General features: G+C 39.0%; 1 pseudogene; it reads right to left on the bottom strand.

Moving 5' to 3' along the window:
- LOC127434202 (synaptonemal complex protein 2-like) overlaps window positions 1-18,049 on the bottom strand; it is an 88,465-nt pseudogene extending 70,416 nt beyond the window's left edge.
- Between the last annotated feature and the right edge of the window lie 808 nt (window positions 18,050-18,857).

The following is an 18,857-nucleotide window of genomic DNA, read 5'->3' on the forward strand; positions in this document are numbered from 1 at the left end:
CATGTATGAACAATATAGGACAGGTGTACAATAATTACACATTATTTAAAATATAAAGTCTGCACCTGTTTAAAGACATTGAAAAGCAGTGGTCAGTCCCAATAATCATGCTCATGCATGTTGTATAATGAGGATTACTGCACATAAAACATGGTAGCTTGAGAAGAGAGCATACAATACACTTTCATACATGACAAAACAAAATACATATCGATGTTGACCCCCCAAAAATAAGATAAAATGTATACAAATATTTTTCCGGGGAGCACTCACCCACCATAACCACTCTCTCAGTTGGCACGAATTTTTATGACCCAGCCGGAACAAGTTCGCTACACAGCACCAGCCAATGGGTGGAGAGTGCAGCTTAAATATAAATAAAGGGTCATACACAAAATTAAGTAAAGCAAGTGGAAGCACCTTTCTGACCCTGTTACACAATGAAAAATGAAATGGCCATAGAAATAAATACAATAAATTAAAATAAGAGATATTGCAATAAACATTATTATTAGACATATTTCAGTCCTCCTGCATTTCACAGGTGCTGGCTGGGTTTCTCGAAGCACTAAGAAGAACATTAGTAGCACTTAAGTAGTACTTAATCTCTACGGTGCGTTTCCCAAAAGCATTGTTTTCTAAGTAAAAACACTTGTAAATTAACTAGCTTTGAACCACTCTTTAAGTGCAACTTAAATGTATCTTTCTCGCATCTTTCACAGTTTAATAGAGACAAAAGGACATTGAGTAAATTATTTTAGAGTCTTGTTTTAGAGGATAAAAAAGTGTGGAAAAAAAATTGCAATGAAAGCAACTGGGAGTCTCGTGCATGCAACGTGATAGGTCTAAATTAAGTCTAAAGATAAATCTAAATTTACATAACACATAATACAGTATAACGTTTTATTGGCCTTATTTGATAATCATAACTATGATAGCAATAGAAAGATTATCTTATTAAACAGATTTCTTTAGACATATGTGAGTAAAGTGACCCTGCAGTTTAAAACTTAAATAAATAGGTCTAAATAAATAAATACATAAATACGTTTAACAAAGGAGGTTAGAGTGAGTGTGCAATGAGAGATTCCCTTCATTCTGTTTAGAAAGGTCTATGAGTAGTTCAGTACTGATCTCCATCATTTTAATTCTGTTCTTTGTGCATCTGTTCAGTTTCCAGCCAAAGAAACAACACAGGCCATGTGAGATCCCCTTATTATAATGTGAAGCTCATCTGGTACATTCACGTTACATGCACTCATTGTGTCACTTTTATGAATCTCTATAAGCTGACCAAACATCTGAAACCCTGTCTTACCAAAGCCGTAATTATTTATTTAATTTAATTCTGTAATAGTTAATAAATTTTGGCACCTCGACAAGGTTACAAACAACGTCCATGTTTGTTAGTATTTCCACATTATTTTCATTTTGAGAAGACAAACACCTGGACATATTTGCCAAAGTGACCAGCACCTTTGGACTGGAGAGCTCCCGTAAAGAAGCACTTAAGTTCAACTTGATAAGGAGCGATCTACATGCTTGTTTGGGAAACAGCCTTTACTCCAGGGGCATAGATTCCAGGGGGGATGGGGGGGAGGTAACCCTCCCAATAATCAAAACAAGCAATCAAAACAAACTTGTGCTTCTAGAAGGCCTCAACCGTGACATATCCTAAAGACCACACCCACCAAGAACAAATAATTCAATCTGATTGGCTGATGAATCTGATAATCTGACTTTAGATTCCCATTAATTTGCACTGTTGAGGGATTCAGTGGAAATTTTGAAGGCTTCACGGGGTGGAGCTCAGACTCACGCGCTGCTTTGGCTAACGAACTCGGCTTCGGGCATGCAATTTGTGAAACAGCCATCACGCTTCACTTGTAAGCATCAAGGAATAAATTCTGATTGGATAAACTTTCGTTTTTCCCTATTCGTTTTTAGGAATAGAAAGCGATTGAAACTACAAAGGCAAGATGAATGAGAATAAAAGGATGAAAAAAAAAATTATTAGGCATTTTAGGCCAGCAGAGAAGGCTTTGCTGGCCTTGAGAAATCGCCAATGCTCTAAACATACAGCGAATCAGAGATGGGCATCGACGGCTTCTCTTTCATCTGTTTTCCAAAATATGATCAAGTGTGCTTCTTCAAACGCGCGTATTTGTGTCTAACAGCGTTTCTTGACATATGTCACTCCGAGACATCTTAAAGGTCGCCTGCCACACAGTTGCAGGTAGATGACAAGCAAAATTACCCGCTATGTCATCTACAGAAACATCTACCACACTCCCACGTAAAATAATAATAATAATAATAATAATAAATTAAGTGAGACAAAGTTTTGGGCCTCATGTATTCAGATAGAAGACAAAGGCAGGCCTAACACAGTCGTAAAACCTAACTGAGTCCCACATACAAAGTCATAAATCTTACTGATAAAAACCACGCCAAAATCAAAGGGAGTCCAAAACAGACTACAAATCCCATGAAGCCTTGCTCACTAAAGAATCGAACTCTCAACTCCTATTGGATGAGGCACACGACAGAACGCCCCTCAAACATGACGTCATCAGGAGTAGAAATACCTCTGAGATGTTTCCGGGATTTGCTTCCAGCAACTTTGCCCGCCATGCGTAGACGAAGCTCATCGCTGCTCTCAGGTGTAGCCTCGTGGCACAAGGAAGTAACGTCCGACTTGAAACTGTGGCCATACAATCTCCATCTCGTTGGACGAGTTGAGATTACTCTGTGTTCCACCGAACACTCTAATGGATCCAAAGGAGACCGCTGAGCAATCCGCATCTTCATCCGTTTGCCTGCAGAAGTGAAGAGAGAAAAGATTTCTCTTCCATCTTCAATCAAGTTGATGTCGCTGATTTCTCCGCCAGCCTGCCGAGAATCAGCAGCCGTACCACCCGCTGACAGAGTGAGGAAACGGCCTCCTGTCATCACCCGAGCCTCGAGGAACCGAGTCGGAGTTAAAGGATGGATGAACACACATTCTAGCTGCATCCTCATGCGATTCAAGTAAGAGGTTTACGTCTGGGCAGAGATAGAATATTATAGTGTGTTATTCATGTGTATCAAGGTTATTGCTTGTACAGTTTACGGACCGCCGAGTCCGCTCATTGCGGCTAATACTCAAAGTATTACTGTAATGTACTATTATCACGAATGAGATCTGCTGTGTTGTAGTCCAACCACATTGGACTGTTGTGCATTTCCGCCATCGCGGGTGAGACCGGCACACTGAGTTTATCCATTAAAGAATCAAAGATTGCAGGACGGTTTACGAGCCGTCCACCGCGTCTCTGAGTGATAAACTAACAGCTGCTTTCTCTCCCACGATCGCAAAACCAGCTTTGGGGCCATCACTTTATTCTCTCTCTCTCTCGTACTAACCACACACACACACACGCGACCCCTCACAAACATTCTCACACACATTTTTTGGCTAGTAGATAGCTTTGTGATAAAGCTCAGCTTTGTCCCTAAGCTATCGTACAAGCGGATACACGCAGTAATCTGGCAGACGCCATTGACCGGTTTCTCTCGGCCCACATTTACGGCCATATTCTCTGGCCGGAAATCTCACATGACGTACTCTCCACGAGAGTCACGTCTGCCATTTTGTGCATGTCCCTCCTTACACACACACACACACACCTTCCTCATGTGTTATAGGATTATTTTGGTTACCATATCTAATCATATCGCTGTTTAGTTTGTAGTTATAAGTCGGAAGTTTATTGACTGCATTGTATTGATTATTAATTGATATTACTGCATAAATAAACTTAGTTATATTTCAAAGAGAAGTGTTTTGGTTTGTTTTGCATACACCTGTGTCAGATGCTGACAGGGGATGTCAGTGCTCGGATTCAAGCCTTCATTCATTGTTTTTTTTTTTTTTTTTGAAAATCGATGTCGATTTTCCTAAGAGAACAATCTAGTATTGAGACTGTTATACTATCTGGTTATTAGTCCCTGATTCCAGGGTGGTGCCCCGGCGATATTAATCCTTATTATATTCTATTGATTTTTGATAATTGATAATTATCTTTGATGATTGTTGAATTTGAAGGATCAATAAGCTATTGTTAATTTTAATCAATGTTTCATCGATGTTAACAATTAACGATTATCTTTGATAATTGTTGATTTAAAGGATTAAAAAAGCTAACATTGATTCAAATCAATGTTCTATTGATTTAAATAATTAATTGATTTAATAATTAATAATCTTTGATAATTATTAATCATTGCTAATAACCAAACCCACTCCTAAACGTAGCGCACTACATTTACTGGAGCCCCATATGAGGTTTTAATGAGTTAGATTCTATTATTTAATTTAAATATTAATTAATAACTAAAGAAATAATTATTAATTATTTCTGATAGTAACACTGATCTAAACAACCAGTAAAGCCCTACAAAAGCATGGATACATTATCTTGGTGCTAAGCTAATTAAGCGGATCTGTTTACAGGCATGACCCTAGAGAGCTGCGCAGTGCAGAGAAAATGAGCGACCCATTTCAGTTCACCATAATCATATCAAACTTTTTATTTGAAATAAAAACACATTTTTCTAACTATATTTATAACAGTAATATGCTGATTATCTTGCATGTGAGTTATTTTGCTTGCGACTAAATGCAGTTTCTTTTTATTTGCAAACTGTTCTTATATTCCTGCAGTTTTGATTGGGTGGACCAGCCGTCAATCTGGGTGGGCTAGTGCCACGCTGGCCCTTATGTGGCCTCACGCCTGATGCCAATATTAGTTATTTATGTGCAGTGCAAGACAAATCATGGTTTAAAATTATAAACTAAGTGTTAAGGTCCAGTGTTTAAACAAAGATTTTGTATGAACTGTAAGATTAATGACTAATGTCTTTGAAGTTCATCCTGGATTAACTGCAGAAGTTCACATAGATGCATTGTCCTTTGTTAGTTTGCTGATGAAGGCTTTTGTTGGCAATGAATTGATAGTCTATGTATTCCATTTTAAGAGTGCAGTCCATCATTAGGCCAAGGTGATGCAGGCAGAGATCAGTGAGGTGCATATCAGTTCAACTGGCAGGTCATTTTGGTGAGGTCTATCCTAAATCCAAGGTTCAGGCATATGAAGTATTCCATGTCTTATGGTTGGAGTTGGCATCAGTTCATCCTCTGAAGTCCATCGTAATAGACTGAAGTGATGTCTGGCTGGCACCGGCTGCATTTAGTCGTCATCACTCAGAGACACGTAGCAATGGAGTCTGACACCAAGCAGTAATGGAGCTGGATCTGACCAGCTCTGGTAACCTCGAATATGAATCCCGAGGTTGAGAAAGGGAAACAAATAGAATAATATTAGCGTAGATGCCATTAAATTTTTTTTTTTTTTTTTTTTTTTTTTTTTTTTGCAGAGTTATAGATCATAATAAATGTTTCTAGTTCCGGCAGACCTAACTAAAGCAGCCTAATTGTGAGCTGATGGATAAATTAGGTGTATGCCTGGCTAAATAGATGAGTCTATAGCCTAGACTTAAACTGTGTGAGTGTACCTGCATCCCGAACAGTGTTAGGGAGACTATTCCATAGTTTAGGAGCCAACTAGGAAAAGGATCTACCTCCTTTTGTGGATTTTGATATTCCTAGGAACTATTAACAGGCCAGAATTTTGCGATCATAATGGACATGATGGAATATGGCGTGGTAGAATGTCGCTTAAGTACTGCAGAGCTAGACCATTCAAAGCTTTGTACATAGTTAACAAAATTTTAAAATTAATACGAAATTTAACAGGTAGCCAATGTAACGATGATAAAATGGGGCTAATATGATCTTTTTTCTTGGTTCTAGTCAGCACTCTGGCTTCTGCATTTTGAACCAATTGAAGTTCATCCTCCCAGTAATGCATTACAATAAACTAGTCTCGAGGTCATGAACACATTAATTATTTTTTTTAGCATTAGCAACAGAGAGCGTGTGTCATAACTTAGCAATATTTCTGAGGTGGAAGAATGCTGTTTGGAAAATGTTTGCTGTTTGCAAACATTGTAAATTTGATTTTGTGTTGGACAGATTAGTATCAAATATAACACCTAAGTTCTTCGCTGTAGAGGATGATGTTCATCCATTTGAGAGTCAAATTATATTTTAGCGTCTAATTTTTAGAGGTTTTTGGTCCAATAATTTGTACCTCTGTTTTGTCGGAATTGAGTAGAAGGAAATTTCTGGCCATCCAATCTTTGATTTCATAGATACACTGCTAATTTGGAGAAATGTGAAATTTCGTCAGGTTTCGAAGAAATATAAAGTTGGATATTGTTGGCATAACAGTGGAAACTTATTCCACTATATCTGATAATATCTCCCAGGGGAAGCATATATATGGAGAAAAGCAGAGGCCCTAAAACTGATCCCTGTGGCACTTCATACTGTAATGTTGGCTGCTGGCGCTGGCAATGATGAAGATGATGATGATGAAATGAAGAACCCAAATGCAATTTATTTACAAAAAGAGAAATCCAATAAACTCTAACTATAAACATGAATGAAACATAAACATGAACTTGACTTAAACTTGACATAAACTAAACTTAACTTAACATGAACACGTTACCAAACACATACAATACTTGACAAAGGACAATGGAAAACATGAGGGTTTAAATAGATGGACATGGGAGAACAAACCAATGAACAACCAGAACTCTAAACAAATTAAATTCCTGAACCAAGCGAGTGGTACGTATACCTAATTATATACATTACATGTCTACGTATAGTGTGTTGTGAATGTGTAGAATGGTCATATTTTTTATATTTACCAGCAGGGCCGAATCCGGAGCATAGTTTAACATCAGAGCGTGCATCTCCGCGAGACAGGGCGAACATCCCGCCGCTTAGTAAGTGTTTGTAATGCAGCATTATTTACATGATTTGTTGGATTTGTTTAAAACGTTCTTATGTTTTTTTTTTTTTTTTTTTTCAGAAGATTTATCAAACCTTGTAAACAAGATCGGCGCGTCTGGAAGCGAAAATGACCTGGAGAGGGCTAGTGGACGTGGAGTTGCAACAAACACGAAAAGACTAAAACGATCGCCCAAGTGCACGCGCCGGGTGATGGGGATGTGAGAGATCTTGATTTCATACCACAGACACCAGAACGGAAACGGTCAAGACGTTCGCTCAGAGCTTCAGCTGGTGTGTGTGCGTGCGTCTGTCTGTCTGTGTGTGACGTTAACCAGATGCTAAAGTTTGTGAACAAACATTGATGTTGGCATGAAGTCTTAAATAGTATAACAATATGACTTCTGACTTTATGACTTTAATACAACTTCTCAAAGCCTACATAAATAAGTATGTTAAAAAACATTATTTTATCTTTTTCCTAATTCATATATCATCCCTAACATTTTTTTTTTTTTTTTTTCACAGAGTTGGTTGTGGATGACCATGCGGTACCCGATGTAAATGATGTTCGGAGCTGGGGCAATGAACTGATAGAATCGTGGGACGCCTGTGCATTTTCCCAGGTACCTAAAGAAACACAACGGGATGATCAATCCAACGAACGCGTGGTGTCTGTGGCAGATTCCGACCCTGAGTCTCTGCCTTCAAATCAGGAGGCTTACAGATGGGGATCACATCCCGTTATAGACAATCAACACATATTCGGACTGATACAGGACAGTTTCAAGGCGCTTTAACATCGTTGAGGAGCGCTTGGATACCTTTGAGAAGAAGCAGGATTATTATTATAAACAGTCTGTGACGGCCACACTACAACAACAAGGTATCTGGATTAAACAAATGATAGCGACGCAGTGTTTGCATGGTGGGGCGAGCCAACGAGCAGCCCGCGATCAAAACCTCACAACGGACTTGTTAAAGCAGGTCGTACTCATGCTTAAAAAGAAACTCAGGTGAGTTGTAAAAAAGTTATTTTTTAACTGTGTATTTTTTTATACCATCTATTGTTTCAACATTTATTCCCACTGTATGTCGTTTTAGGTTGGTTGTAATAGTTGAAGTTTCAGTACTGTTTTTGTTTTTACTGAATGGGGCTAGTTTTATTTTCTTAGTTGTTTCCTTAGTTATTTTAAGTGTACACCCCTACGTGTGATTTAAGTAAAAAAAAAAGATCTGATGTAAAATGGCAAAACGTTGTCGGGAGTCGGATGGTTGTGATCAGGGGCCAGCAGTTAGGTTTAGATGATGCGACAACAGCGAAATCCCCCTTGAACAGTGCAGCAACACAGAAACATTGCACTATTTAATTCAGACAATGGAGGAGATGAATAGATCTGAGTCTACAACTGGTACAATGCTAGAATTATTAAACATCGTGAGATCAATGTCAGATGATCAACCAGAACCAGATCCAAACTCAGCATTAGACAGTGTTTTAAATTCTCACCAGGGGGGGCGAGGGTGCAGATAACCATCCATATCATTCATTTGATCCTACAGCACCAAACATGGGATTAACCCCCACTGATATTGACATGCTTGTAAGAGAGGATGGTGATATTGGTGGTTATACTGTGGTCCCGAGACTCAGATTCAATAGTTTGGAGATACGTCGGCGTATAAATCTGCGTATGATATCTGCCACAGACTTGGCAGCCTACGCTATGTTTTTACATGATATTTTGTCCGAAATAGTGTCATTTTCCAGACTGTTGGCTGGGGATGGCGGGTTAATTAACATAACATTGAGAGGGCCTAGTCTAACCACTGATGTTAACACTGTCTTGTCACCTAGCAATGATTACAGTGTGGATGTCTTCACAAATCAGATTGAAAAGATAATGCAAAGTAACACTGATGTTAGGGTTGATGATAGTATGGATATAAATGTGACTATAGCTAGGTGTAAACAAGGGGGTGTGTATCGAAAGATATGTGATCTTGCCCATAATGAAGTGATCACCAGAAACAGGATGAATCTCTTTTGCCCCATCAACACTTCAAATAATCTGTGTTTTGCAATCTGCTTGGCACATTTTCTAAACCCTCAAAAACCACACACAGATCTAGAACCTATAGCAGCGGCGATGCAGATGGCGGCGGGGTATTCAGAACAGCATAAGATAGGGATTAATGATATCACACGGTTTGAACGGATGTAACACATTAAATGAGTGGTCTTCCATAGGTCATGCACTAGTGTGTTGGAGAAGTATACATTCAATGACGCACAACATCACAAAACAGTGTCCTTGTACCTGCACAATGGCCACTGTTTTATGATTAAGAAGTTGAATGCGTTCATAGGCACTCCATATGTGTGACTACTGCAACCAGGGTTTTACTAACCGTAGAGATCATCGTTGCAAATATGTCTGTGATATCTGCAATGGTCATGATTGTTATAAGTACCCCATCAAAACAAAGCAATTGTAGGGCTTTACTGGTTGTTTAGATCAGTGTTACTATCAGAAATAATTAATAATTATTTCTGTAGTTATAAATCAATATTTAAATTAATTAATTGGATCTAACTCATTAAAACCTCATATAGGACTCCAGTAAATGTAGTGTGCTACGTTTAGGAGCAAGTTTGGTTATTAGCAATAATTAATAATTATCAAAGATAATTATTAATTATTAAAATCAATAGAACATTGATGAGAATCAATGTTAGCTTTTTTTAATCCTTTAAAATCAACACTTATCAATTGTTAACATCGAAGAAACATTAAAATTAACACTAGCTTATTGATCATTCTAATTCAATCAAAGATAATTATCAATTATCAAAAATCAATAGAATATTAATAAGGATTAACATTGACGGGGCACCACCCTGAAATCAGGGACTAATAACCGAATATTAAAACAGTCTCAATATTAGATTGTTTTCTTAGGAAAATCGACATCCGAAGAATATCGATTTTCGAATAAAAAAAACAGTGAATGAAGGTTTGAATCCGAGCACTGACATCCCGTCAGCACGACACAGGCGTATGCAAAACAAACCAAAACACTTCTCTTTGTAATATAAACAAAGTTTATTTATGCAGTAATATCAATTAATAATTAATACAATGCAGTCAATAAACTTCCGACTTACAACTACAAACTAAACAGTGATATGATTAGATATGGAAATAAAAATAATCCTATAACACAAGGTGTGTGTGTGACAGTGTGTGTGTGTGTGTCAGTGTGGTTAGTGAGAGAGAGAGAGAGAGAGAGAGAGAGAGAGAGAGAGAGGATTAAGTGACAGCCCGAAAGCTGATTTCGCAATAGCTGGAGATGAAGCAGCCGTGTTCATCACTCAGAGACGCGGTTTTACGAGCGGGGCTCGTAAAAGTCCCTTGTTATTTGACTCTTTAATGGATGAACTCAGTTGCTGTCTCACCCGCGATGGCGAAAATGCACAACAGTCCAATTTGGTTGGACCACAATACAGCAAAACAAATTCGTGATAATTAATACCCTGAGTATTAATAATTAGCGGACATGGCGGTCCGTAAACTGTACAAGCAAAAACCTTGAAACACAAGAATAACACGCTATAATATTCTATCTCTGCCCAGACGTAAACCTCTTACTTGAATCACATGAGGACACAGGTAGAATGTGTTTTCCTCCGTCCTTTAACTCTAACCCGGTTTCTTGAGGCTCGTGTGATGACTAGAGCCGTTTCCTCGCGCTGTCGGCGGCCGGTACGGCTGTTGATTCTCAGAGGGCGGTACGGCTGTTGATTCTCGGCGGGCTGGCGGAGAACTCAGAAATGTCGACTTGATTGAAGATGGAAGAGAAATCTTTAATCTCTTCACTTCTGTAGGCCAACGGATGAAGATGCGAATTGCTCAGCGGTCTCCTTCGGATCCGTTAGAGTGTTTGGTTGAACACAGAGTAATCTCAACTTGTCCAGTGAGATGGAGATTGTATGGCTACAGTTTCAAGTCGGACATTACTTCCTTTTGCCACGAGGTTACACCGGAGAGCAGCAAAAAGCTACGTCCGTATTCGGTGAAGGAAGTAGCCGGAAGCAACTTTGGAAGCATTTTCAGAATTATTTGAAGTCCGGATGATGTCATGTTCGAGGGACGTTCTGTTGTGTGCCTCATCCAATAGGAGTTGAGTGCTCGATCCTTTAGTGGGCAAGGCTTCATGGATCTGTAGTCTGTTTTGGACTCCCTTTGTTTGATTTTGGCGCGATTTTTATCAGTAAAATTTACGACTTAGAAGGAGGGGGCTTGAGGAATGTTTTTTATGACTGTTAGGCCTGCCTTTGTCTGCTATCTGAATACATGAGGCCCAACACAATGCAGCGACTGTTTGCGGTACTGCAAATCTGACTATTGTTATGACGTGCATAAGCAACCGCCATTAGGTCAATAGTTTGCACAGTGTGCTGTTACAAAATACTGCCAGAAATGTAATAGATGTTATCATGTCAGTGCTACCACCCCAAACCACACAAGTGTACAGCCAAACGGTGTATCCATTGTGGCAAGGAATTGATTAATGACAGTGTACATCAATGCTTTATACAACCAATAAAGCTCGATGCACCTAGCGACAAGTACATATTCTATGATTGACGCAATACGTAAATGGTAAACACGTTGCAAACTTCATTTGCGCCATTACATTTAAAGGGGAGGAGTTCACAGCCGCTGGTCCAGACTGTATAGAACGACTTGTTAAAAGGTTTAGACATCCACGTTATCAGAATTTCGCGTGGATTGCCCACAATGCTTCCGGTTTTGATAACTTTATACTTCTGGAATATTTCACAAAAGCAGGGCTCACACTTAAAATCACTATGCAAGGATGTCGCATAATTTTAATGTATGACAACACATTCAAGCAGCGCTTTATTGACAGTTATTCATTCATCCCTATGTGTTTGGCCATGACATCCGCTGCGTTAAATCTAACCCGCGCAGAGAAAGGTTATTTTCCGCATAATTTCAACAGATTAGAAAATGAGAATTACATAGGACCATACCCGGACAGGCATTTCTACGGCTATGAGACAATGTCTGACAAAGAGAGGGCTCTGTTTGACGAGTGGTATGTTACAGTATCATATAAAGTGTTTGATTTAAAAAAATAATTTGTTATGTATGGCAAGAATGATGTCGTTTTGCTCAGGGAGGCTTGCATGAAGTACCGCGATGAATTCATACAGTGTACCAAACTTGATCTGTTTAGATGCACCACTTTAGCAGCATGTTGTCTGGCAGTGTATAAAACCCACTTCCTACCAAAAGACACCCTAGCTCTGACCCATAACAACGCGTACACCAGTCAGAACAAGACATACTCAAACATTTCCATTGAATGGCTTGAATATGTTAAAACAACACACGGCGTAGACATTCAGCATGCGTTAAACCACGGCGAGATGGTGATTGGAAAATACCATCTCGATGGTTATTATGAAAAGTACGGTGTAAAAAGGCTCTTGAATTCAATGGCTGTATGTTTCATGGGCATGAATGTCGTTATAATCCTAACCATTTACACCCATTATCAAAACTGCCCTATGGCACACTCAGAAGACAGTTTGATGACAAGGTTGAAATTTTAGAGCATGCATGTGGGTTGGAGGTAGAAGTGATGTGGGAGAGTGCTTGGAACACTGTTAAACAGACTGATGTTGATGTGATGGCATTTATGTCCACTTACACACATCCTGAAAGATTGAAACCATGTAATGCTCTATTTGGTGGTCGTACTAATGCATACAAGCTGTATCATAAAGCTGACAATGGTGAAAAAATATGCTATGTCGACTTTACAATTTGTACCCCTTTTGCCAGGCCAAGAAATGCTACCCTTTAAATGTAATGGCGCAAACGAAGTTTGCAACGTGTTTACCATTTATGTATTGCGTCTCAAAATCATAGAATATGTACTTGTTGCTAGGTGCCTCCAGCTTTATTGGTTGTATAAAGCATTGATGTACATTGTCATTAATCAATTCCTCGCCACAATGGATACACTGTTCGGCTGTACAATTGTGTGGTTTGGGGTTGGTAGCACTGACATGATATGTCTATTACATTTTTGGCAGTATTTTGTAACAGCACACTGTGCAAACTGTTGACCTAATGGCGGTTGCTTATGCACGTCATAACAATAGTCAGATTTGCAGTACCGCAAACAGTCGCTGCATTGCTTTGTTTTGATGGAGTACTTATAACAATCAGGACCATTGCAGATATCACAGACGTATTTGCAACGATGATCTCTACGTTTAGTAAAACCCTGGTTGCAGTAGTCACACATATGGAGTGCCTATGAACGCATTCAACTTCTTAATCATAAATAGTGGCCATTGTGCAGGTACAAGAACACTGTTTTGTGATGTTGTGCGCCATTGGACATATACTTCTCCAAGACACTAGTGCATGACCTATGGAAGACCACTATTTTAATGTATAACATCCGTTCAAACCGTGTGATATCATTAATCCCTATCTTATGCTGTTCTGAATACCCCGCCATCTTCTGCATCGCTGCTGCTATAGGTTCTAGATCTGTGTGTGGTTTTTGAGGGTTTAGAAAATGTGCCAAGCAGATTGCAAAACACAGATTATTTGAAGTGTTGATGGGGCAAAAGAGATTCATCCTGTTTCTGGTGATCACTTCGTTATGGGCAAGATCACGTATCTTTCGATACACACCCCCTTGTTTACACCTAGCTATAGTCACATTTAGATCCATACTATCATCAACCCTCACATCAAAGTTACTTTGCATTATCTTTTCAATCTGATTTGTGAAGACATCCACACTGTAATCATTGCTAGGTGACAAGTCAGTGTTAACATCAGTGGTTAGACTAGGCCCTCTCAATGTTATGTTAATTAACCCGCCATCCCCAGCCAACAGTCTGGAAAATGACACTATTTCGGACAAAAAAACCTGTAAAAATATAGCGTAGGCTGCCAAGTCTGTGGCAGATATCATACGCAGATTTATACCCCGACTTATCTCCAAACTATTGTAGGGCTTTATTGGTTGTTTAGATTAGTTACTATCAGAAATAATTGGTAATTATTTCTTTAGTTATTAATTAATATTTAAATTAATTAATTTAATCTAACTCATTAAAACCTCACATGGGGCTCCAGTAAATGTAATGTGCTACGTTTAGGAGCGGGTTTGGTTATTAGCAATAATTAATAATTATCAAAGATAATTATTAATTATTAAAATCAATAGAACATTGATGAGAATCAATGTTAGCTTTTTTAATCCTTTAAATCAACAATTATCAAAGATAATCATTAATTGTTAACATCGATGAAACATTAATTAAAATTAACACTAGCTTATTGATCATTCAAATTCAACAATCATCAAAGATAATTATCAATTATCAAAAATCAACAGAATATTAATAAGGATTAACATTGACGGGGCACCACCCTGAAATCAGGGACTAATAACCAAATAGTATAACAGTCTCAATATTAGATTGTTTTCTTAGGAAAATCGACATCCGAAGAATATCGATTTTCGGGAAAAAAAAACAATGAATGAAGGCTTGAATCCGAGCACTGACATCCCGTCAGCATGACACAGGCGTATGCAAAACATACCAAAACACTTCTCTTTGTAATATAATAAAGTTTATTGACTGCATTGTATTAATTATTAATTGATATTACTGCATAAATAAACTTTGTTATATTACAAAGAGAAGTGTTTTGGTTTGTTTTGCATACGCCTGTGTCATGCTGACGGGATGTCAGTGCTCGGATTCAAGCCTTCATTCATTTTTTTTTTTTTTTTAATATAACAAAGTTTATTTATGCAGTAATATCAATTAATAATTAATACAATGCAGTCAATAAACTTCCAACTTCCAACTACAAACTAAACAGTGATATGATTAGATATGGAAACTAAAATAATCCCATAACACATGAGGGTGTGTGTGTGTGTGTGTGTGTGTGTGTGTGGTTAGTACGAGAGAGAGAGAGAGAAAATAAAATGACGGCCCCAAAGCCGGTTTCGCGATCATGGGAGAGGAAGCAGCTGTTAGTTTATCACTCAGAGACATGGTGGACGGCTCCTAAACCGTTCCAGTCTTTGATTCTTTAAAGGATAAACTCAGTTTGCCGGTCTAACCCGCGATGGCGGAAATGCACAACAGTCCAATTTGGTTGGACCACAATACAGCAAATCAAATTCGTGATAATTAATACCCTGAATATTAATAATGAGCGGACATGGCGGTCCGTAAACTGTACAAGCAAAAACCTTGAAACACAAGAATAACACACTATAATATTCTATCTCTGCCCAGACGTAAACCTCTTACTTGAATCGCATGAGGATGCAGGTGGAATGTGTGTTCATCCATCCTTTAACTCAGACTCGGTTCCTTGAGGCTTGGGTGATGACGGAAGGCCGTTTCCTCACTCTGTCGGCGGGCGGTACGGCTGCTGATTCTCGGCGGGCTGGCGGAGAACTCAGAAATGTTGACTTGATTGAAGATGGAAGAGAAATCTTTTCTCTCTTCACTTCTGCAGGCAAACGGATGAAGATGCGGATTGCTCGGCAGTCTCCTTCGGATCCGTTAAGAGTGTTTGGTTGAACACAGAGTAATCTCAACTCGTCCAGCGAGATGGAGATTGTATGGCCACAGTTTCAAGTCAGACGTTACTTCCTTGTGCCACGAGACTGCACCTGAGAGCAGTGATGAGCTGCATCTACCCACTGCAAGCAAAGTTGCTGGAAGCAAATCCCGGAAGCATTTCAGAGGTATTTCTACTCCTGATGATGTCATGGCTGAGGGACGTTCTGTTGTGTGCCTCATCCAATAGGAGTTGAGAGTTCGATCCTTTAGTGAGCAAGGCTTCATGGGATTTGTAGTCTGTTTTGGACTCCCTTTGTTTGATTTTGGCGTGGTTTTTATCAGTAAGATTTACGACTTGGTATGTGGGGGGCTGAGTTAGGTTTTATGACTGTGTTAGGCCTGCCTTTGTCTTCTATCTGAATACATGAGGCCCAACACTACTGAATCTGAGTCTCGGGACCACAGTATAACCACCAATATCACCACCCTCTCTTACAAGCATGTCAATGTCAGTGGGGGTTAATCCCATGTTTGGTGCTGTAGGATCAAATGAATGATATGGATGGTTATCTGCACCCTCGCCCCCCCTAGTGATAATTTAAAACACTGTCTAATGCTGAGTTTGGATCTGGTTCTGGTTGATCATCTGACATTGATCTCACAATGTTTAATAATTCTAGCAATGTACCAGTTGTAGACTCAGATCTATTCATCTCCCCCATTGTCTGAATTAAATAGTGCAATGTTTCTGTGTTGCTGCACTGTTCAAGGGGGATTTCGCTGTCGTTGCATCGTCTAAACCTAACTGCTGGCCCCTGATCACAACCATCCGACTCCCGACAACGTTTTGCCATTTTAAATCAGATCTTTTTTTTATTTAAACCACACGTAGGGGTGTACACTTAAAATAACTAAGTAAAACAGTAAAAACAAAAACAGTACTGAAACTTCAACTATTACAACCAACCTAAAACGACATACAGTGGGAATAAATGTTGAAACAATAGATGGTATAAAAAATACACAGTTAAAAGATAACTTTTTTACAACTCACCTGAGTTTCTTTTTAAGCATGAGTACGACCTGCTTTAACAAGTCCGTTGTGAGGTTTTGATCGCGGGCTGCTCGTTGGCTCGCCCCACCATGCAAACACTGCGTCGCTATCACTTGTTTAATCCAGATACCTTGTTGTTGTAGTGTGGCCGTCACATACTGTTTATAATAATAATCCTGCTTCTTCTCAAAGGTATCCAGGCGCTCCTCAACGATGTTAAAGCGCCTCTCAATGGCGTTAAAACGTCCCTCAATGGTCCTGTATCAGTCCGGTTATGTGTTGATTGTCTATAACGGGATGTGATCCCCATCTGTAAGCCTCCTGATTTGAAGGCAGAGACTCAGGGTCGGAATCTGCCACAGACACCACGTGTTCGTTGGATTGATCATCCTGTTGTGTTTCTTTAGGTACCTGGGAAAATGCACAGGCGTCCCACGATTCTATCAGTTCATTGCCCCAGCTCCGAACATCATTTATATTGGGTACCACATGGTCAAACACAACCAATTCTGTGAAAAAAAAAATGTTAGGGATGATATATGAATTAGGAAAAAGATAAAATAATGTTTTTTTTTAACATATTTAGAGGCTTTGAGAAGTCGTATTAAAGTCATAAAGTCAGAAGTCATATTGTTATACTATTTAAGACTTCATGCCAACATCAATGTTTGTTCACAAACTTTAGCATCTAGTTAACTTCACACACAGACAGACAGACGCGCGCGCACACACACACACACACACGCGTACACATGCACACACACACACACACACATACCAGCTGAAGCTCTGAGCGAATGTCTTGACCGTTTCCGTTCTGGTGTCTGTGGTATGAAATCAAGATCTCTCACATCCCCATCACCCGGCGCGTGCACTTGGGCGATCGTAACCGCTTTACGTTTGAGTATTTTCGGGTTTGTTGCAACTCCACGGCCAATAGCCATCTCCGGGTGATTTTCGCTTCCAGACGCGCCGATCTTGTTTAAAAGGTTTGATAAATCTTCTGAAAAAACAAAACAAAAACAAAAAAACACATAAGAACGTTTTAAACAAATCCAATAAATCATGTAAATAATGCTGCATTACAAACACTTACTAAGCGGCAGGATGTTCGCCCTGTCTCACGGAGAAGCACGCTCTGATGTTGAACTATGCTCCGGATTCGGCCCTGCTGGTAAATATTAAAAATATGATCATTCTACACATTCACTACACACTATACGTAGACATGTAATGTATATAATTAGGTATACGTACCACTCGCTTGGTTCAGGAATTGAATTTCCTCAACAATGTCGGAAAAGTTTACATCATCCACAGCACCTGGAGCGTTAGAGATCCTGTTTAAGCATTGTATCAGAATCGTGACTCACTTATAAATAATGTTCTTAATAATATGAGATAATAAAACACACTTACTGTTAAGATAGACAGCCATCTTCTCTTGAAGTACGATTACGTTTCAAAATAACAAAACTTGCCGGAAAAAAGTTATTTGAGAATGAAGATTCACTTATACCTCACAGATGCTAACACAACTGTATGGTCAATACCGGTGTAACTGATGTTTTTAAACACCACACTGGGGGGATAAACTTTGAAAAGCAGGGCTCACACTTAAAATCATTAACATAAACACCATAAAAAATCACTGACAACCGACGACTGGTCAATACACTCCAGGAAGAACATGTCCAAACATGTTTTTTAACATGTCCTGACTATATTCTGCCTGACAATCAGGGGTGACAGGGGGTCATAAATTACGTTACACATACCTGTCAATCAAGGGTGACAGGGGGCTCATAAATCACATGTCATAAATCAATCAATTTGACATTTTGGCACATAGTATAGGTTATAACTACTGAGGTAGGATATATTAAATAATATAATTGACTAGGCTGTGTATTGCACGTAATTATAGTATAGTTTTTAACTGTTCATGAGATGGATAGCTTGAGGGAAAAAACTGTTCTTGTGCCTGATGATTCTGGTGCTCAGTGCTCTGTAGTGTCAGCCATAAGGCAACAGTTCAAAAAGGTAGTTGGCTGAGTGAGTCAAATCAAAATCAAATCAAATCACTTTTATTGTCATACAACCATATATACAAGTGCAATAGTGTGTGAAATTCTTGGGTGCAGTTCCGAGCAACATAGCAGTCGTGACAGTGATGAGACATATACCAATCTACAATAAACATCAAATTTACACAACAAAATTTAAAATCTAATATACACATAATT

This window comes from Myxocyprinus asiaticus, chromosome 44 (assembly GCF_019703515.2).
Source record: "Myxocyprinus asiaticus isolate MX2 ecotype Aquarium Trade chromosome 44, UBuf_Myxa_2, whole genome shotgun sequence".
In the NCBI taxonomy this organism is placed as follows: domain Eukaryota; kingdom Metazoa; phylum Chordata; class Actinopteri; order Cypriniformes; family Catostomidae; genus Myxocyprinus; species Myxocyprinus asiaticus.